General features: G+C 33.9%; 1 non-coding gene across 1 annotated transcript; it reads right to left on the bottom strand.

Moving 5' to 3' along the window:
- Positions 1-5319: 5319 nt before the first annotated feature.
- Positions 5320-5384, bottom strand: LOC115062492. The gene has a single exon (XR_003842443.1). It is a non-coding gene; the product is annotated as a U7 small nuclear RNA (small nuclear RNA).
- Between the last annotated feature and the right edge of the window lie 211 nt (positions 5385-5595).

The raw sequence follows: 5595 nt of genomic DNA on the forward strand, positions 1-5595 counted from the left end.
GTTTCTACTTGTAGTATTCAAAATGTCTTATATCTAAAATAAAATTATTCACATAGTATGGAAGTAATTTCTTTCATGCAGTTTAATATCATTTTATGTGTAATGATATTAACATAATTAAGCATATGTAATATAAGAAATCTCTGTTGTATCTCACTTTTGGGGAAGTTATTCCATTACTAAAAAACTGTAGATATTTTCACTTTGTTGTGGATATTATTGCCAGTGATAAAGTTTAAAAATGACTTTGATGAACCATTATATGACTATTACTTTTTAATATGTTAATTTGTTATTGATTTCCAAATATTAACTGACAATTCATTCTTGAGACCAACTCAATGTGTTTATCAGTAGTATTATTTTAAATGTATTTCTAGATTTTCTTTCTGTATACTGTGTAGATTTTTTTGCATTATGTTCATAAGATTTTGATCTATAATTTATTTTTTCTTCCATGTTTTTTTAATTAGGGTCACATTAGGCCCATAAGAATATTGGCAAGTGTTTCTTAATTTTATTCTTTGGAAAAACTTAAAGATTGGGCATTTCATAAATATTTTCTGGAACTTACCAATCAACATACAATGGTACTTGGAACTTACATAACTTAGGCAATCTGAATTCATCAGTATAATTCAACTTTGCTCTTTTATTTTGTTTTAGTATCAATTCCAAGTGGATTAGAGCAGTGACTTCTCTGAATCCTATGCATTTTTCAGAATACAGGATATATGTCAATGTAATTTTAAATTTTTGTTACAGATATTTTGTGACTTTATCACTTGGTACAAGTCAAAGATTCATTAAATTTTCTGGGTTTTATTGATTTTTTTTTTTTTTTAGAACTGAAATTTTATATTAAGGTTGGTGTCTGAGATAGCTCAGCAGGTAAAAGTGATAGTTGACAAGCCTGGGGATCTAATTTTGGTTCCTGGGATCTACATGGTGACCAGAGAGATCAGGTAATTTGTCCATCTGGTGTCCACTTTAGTGCATTGGCAAGCAACACTCCCCAGTAAATACATAAATAAAATAAAAGCTTTTAAAAGTCTCACCAACATAAATACCCAAACATGCATGCAACAAAGATGACCTCATAAACCACACCAAAGTAGAAGTGGGTAAGTCCGCAAGGAAGGCCTGAACCCGACACCAAGTACCACAGATAACAAAGAGATGCTGAGAGTGAGAAAAATAGTTTTCTCTAGGGAAGAACACACCAACTGGTTATCCAGTCCCAAGTGATCAGCCCCCAGGACATAAGTATAAGTAACATTATACAAACTGAGCAAGGTATATTTAGAAATATTTGTGTATTTGCATATGCACATATATAATAACCGTTAATGAAAAAAAAAACTGGCATGAATTTGAAAGTGTAAGAAGGTGTATGTGTGAGGGTTGGGAGGGAGGAAAGGGAAGAGAGAAATGTAATTTTAATATAATATCAAAAATAAAAAGATATTTTAAAAGAATTACAGAATCATAAACAATTATAAAAATTAATAGGAGAGACAGACCTTAGATATTGTTTTCAAGATCCCCCACTGATGGCCTTGCTGCCTTTATGAATTAGTTTTGAAATATCATTCCAAAGTCCTTTGTCCTAAGGCATTCTTTCTTTTGATTTGGGCAGTTGTTTATTGATATTCTCACTGGTTGCCTTTGTATTTCCCCGATGAGTTTGTTTTTTATTTTTTATTTTTTTATTTTTTAGGTTTCACTCATTTATATAACTGCTCTTAGTGGACAGATCAGGCTCATAAAAGTTATTCAAATGTGGTCAATGCATGATGTAACCCAACATTCCACTTCATTCGAGCCTTTCACAAATGATTCTGGGACAAGAGCATCTGAAGTGAATTTGCATGCAGTGTGCTTTAAAGGTTTCCCCTCTGTATTGTGTTTGTTCAATTAGAGTGGACTTATTTGCTTTCATATGTTTTATGTATTGGGTTACACATAAACACTGTTTTTAAAATGAGGCATTGGGATTATTACTAAAGCCAATTTTATTGATTAGTTAGCACTGAAAATAAATATTTTGTTTCTCTCCAGCCACATTACAAAACATCTCCAACATGTGGCTTCAAACTACAGTTCTTACTTCATTATGTTTCATGTTTCCAGGACTTAACTGGGATCAGCTACTAGGTCCTTCAAATATCTTATATAATAGCAGTCAAAAGTAACAGAAGCCAGGATTATTTAAATCTTTGTTCATTTATATATGTAGAGGTGGACACCTGAGAGCCAAAGAATGTCTTGTGGGACATCTTTTTCAACTGGAAAATGTTGGTATATGCCATGAATGCATCCCTCAGTGATGGTTTAATTGTCAACTTATTCTGGATTCACAAAAGAAGGCTTTCAATAAAGGATTATGTAGATCAGGTTGAACTGTGGGCATGCCTGGGGAGAAAGGGTCTCCATTATATTAGTTGTAGATAGACACCCCAACCTAAAAGTGAGCTGCACCATTCTGTGGGGTTGCAACCTGAACTATTTAAGATTAAGTAAAGTAAGTCAACCCAAGTATGCATGAATTCATTTCTGCCTTCTCTTGACTCTGGCTGTGCTGGAAGTGCTACATAAATCATGCTTCTTGAAATTTCGTGCTAGCCCTGAACTGTACTCTAGAACTGTGGGTTGATAATAATAAATCCTTTCCCCTTAGATTATGTTTGTTGTTAGATTATTTTTATTAGCACAGAAATAAAACAGCCTCCAAAACAACTTAGTAACTTAGCTCTCAGTTCACACATATTAGGAGTTAAAGTGCTTAGTGAACTGGGACTCCGTCCTATCTAGTACATCAATGATACTTCCATGGGATTAGAGTCTGGGTTGTGGGAGTTTCCTTACAGAGCATATTCCTTATGAAAGGGTGAGTCACTTGCCCCCTCTCTTCCCCGTAATCCCTGCTTTCACTCCTGTCCTCATCTTTGTTTGATTGTTCCTCATCCTCAGCATGGCCTTCTCCTTCTCCTAACATTGCTTGCCTCTGGCTTCCTGACTTAGGAGAGTACACCAAGGCCCTTGGCAGAACTTAGAAACTCATGATCATGGGAGTTACCTGGCAGAAAATGTATTCCATATAAAAGAGAGTTAGATCCTTCTCCTGCTCTCTTGCCCCCTCCTCAGTTTTATTTTTTAATCCTACTCAGTGTCAGGAATTCTGTTGTAATAGCATAAAGAATGGGTGACTGTGTATTCTTACCATCATAAGACTTCAGAGAAACATATTGTTACATGGATGCTTGGAGCTTAAAAATCCAAATCTTTTCAGAATAAATTGTCAGAATCTTGCTTTTCTACCTATCCTACAGAAGTGATATGATGTCAGTAACTATTACTGAGTGAAGTTCTTGCAAAAGCCACCCACAGTCAAGATACATGGCAGAAAAAGTAAAAGAAATATAGCAATTAGTATAATGGTACTGACATAGGCACACATATCATCAGGGCTGCACTCATAAATTACTTCATTAAGTAGTTATTTTCTGAATTCTGTCATATTAGGGATTTGGATTTCAACATATAAAGTTTGGAGTTATATAGTCTATAGTAGAACTGAACAAAGTTATATTAGGTTTTAACAGTGAATAATGTTCGTTTCAAGTGAGAGCAAACCTGAATTGTAATTTATTTAGATAATATTTTATAATTATTGAATATGTGGAGTTCCATCAGGCAGTGTATTCATATGAGGTGATGTCTGTCTATTCACATTTGCACCTAGGACATAAATTGTACCTTTATCAGTACCATTACTTTTCATCAACTATAGTAAAACCATGTGGGAGTTTAATAACTTTATGTCAGTCATTGTTTTCATTTCCATTTCCTGGTCACTTTGAACTCATGATCATGGCTTCATTCCTCTACTACTTCATATTCTACTGTCCCTCATATTATCTCAGACTACAAGGTTCGTTACCAGACTTCAAAAGTTCAAGTTCTCTGATGTCCAATTTATTGTATATTGATAACACTCCAAGTAAGCTGGCAATCTAACTGGCATGACAGTGAGTTAGATGCATGTTTTGCATATTCCAACATTTCCCTTATATGTGCTGTCAATCCATTTCATCTTGGTAACCAGGACTGGTTACTTCTTCTTTTGCAATTATACCGTCTAACTTTTTACTTTAACACAATAAAGAATTTCAAACATTAAAATAACTTAATCATTTCTCCTTTCTAAAGCAGCAATTGGCCACAGCTCATCAGAAACATTAAACTTTAAAATATATTTATTAGAGAACGATGCAAACATTGTGATAGATTTAGGAAAACAATGAACTGAATATTTCTAAAATTTATATCTATAAGTGCAAGAATAGATAGCAAAGAAATATGATGGCTAGAAAGTAGATTTCGGAAAGTATATATATTATTCAGTCAGTATTGATTAAAATTCTGGATTCTCTAGTCTCTTCCTACCTAAAATGTAGCAAGTAATTCAGCAATATTGGTGTGTCTATGTCCTCTATATAAAGGGTAATAATAGTGTCGTCCTTACTGTAGATGAGATTAAGTTGAATATTTAAAAAGTACCTACCATATTATCAACTATGTAATTCTATCAGCACCTATTAATTTATTCATCTTACTATCATCATTCTTGTTGTAATTCATCTTACTACTAGTATTCAGTTAACAAATTTCTTGATGGAAACCCTTTTCTGAGGAATGATGAATAGTAAGAGTAGTACTAGTAAGATAATATCAGTTTTTAGCATCTTATAGTTTCAGCATCAAATTATTGACTCTGTGACCATGGCATATTATTTAACATTTTCGAAGTTCAGTTTTCTCAAGTGAAAAATAAAGATGTAGCTACCAACCACATATGCTACTAATCCTTAAATAATAGCAAATAACACATCAAAGAACCTATTTTACAGGTATTTGACAATGAAACTTCTACTTTTTAATTGAAAAATTTTTAGTCTTTTTTTCAGCTATTACTTTAAAAATCATTGTTATAATTAGGTCTTCCTCTGATAAAAAAAAGATCAATATAATCAGGATTTTGCAATATATCTCAGGAAGGTCTGCTCTAAATATCCATCCTCGCTATATCAAACGTTATGAAGAATAAGCAATGTGAGAGCCAAAATTTACATTCCTGGAAGATAGGTTTTCCTCCACATAGTGAGAATTGGCTATAACAAAAGGAGACAACTCTCCCTCTCTATTTTCTGCTTGAGACAGTTCTCCAAGCCGTTCTCTATTCCTGTTCTAAAAACTTTCTCTGGATAGCTGCTGGCAAACCTTCTAAAAGAGCTGCGTCAGCTCTCTCAGTAATTCTTGGGATTTCTGACCAAGATCAGAAATCCTGTTAGAAAAAAATTCTTGAAGAACTGTTTTTATTCTCCAGAGGTCTCTAGAGAAAGCAGATCAGAGAAAAAGAAAGCAGAACAGAGAGAAAGCAGGCCGGAAAACTGTCTCCAGCAGAACATAGACCGCCAGCTTGGATCTATGGTTTGACTTTGAATTGTTTGTTTTTGCCACTCCGAGACACCCCTTCTTCAGAACCCTTCTCCAAGCCCCAGACTGGTCCTTGGTAGGTGACACCTGAACAGA

The sequence above is a fragment of the Mus pahari genome, chromosome 17 (assembly GCF_900095145.1).
Source record: "Mus pahari chromosome 17, PAHARI_EIJ_v1.1, whole genome shotgun sequence".
Taxonomy (NCBI): domain Eukaryota; kingdom Metazoa; phylum Chordata; class Mammalia; order Rodentia; family Muridae; genus Mus; species Mus pahari.